The sequence below is a fragment of the Arachis duranensis genome, chromosome 4 (assembly GCF_000817695.3).
Source record: "Arachis duranensis cultivar V14167 chromosome 4, aradu.V14167.gnm2.J7QH, whole genome shotgun sequence".
NCBI classification, from domain to species: Eukaryota; Viridiplantae; Streptophyta; class Magnoliopsida; order Fabales; family Fabaceae; genus Arachis; species Arachis duranensis.
Window position 1 is genome coordinate 8,553,483 of NC_029775.3, and position 394 is coordinate 8,553,876.

Consider the following 394-nt stretch of genomic DNA (forward strand, 5'->3'; position numbering starts at 1 on the left):
TAAAAGGAGATTTCGATTTCAAGAGAGGTGGTGTGACAAAGAAGAAGTGGTGTCTTTGATCAAAGACTCATGGAGTGAAGAAATAGAAGGTTCATCTATGTTCAAACTTGCTGGAAAATTAAAAAAATGCAGACATAGGTTGGTGGAATGGCAAAAAGAAAAAGAAAAAGAAAGACTCAAGGCCGAAAAAGAAAAAGGAGAGCATGATGACCCGATTGCATTGAGAATTATGGAGGCTGAACTAGAAGAAGCCTTAGAATTAGAGGAAAGATATTGGAGGGAGAAGTCAAGGGTGCAGTGGCTGCATTGGGGAGATAGGAATACAAAATTTGTTCACTCTTAGTTCAAAACAAGGAGTAGGAAAAATAAGATCTAATTTTTACAGGATGATGAA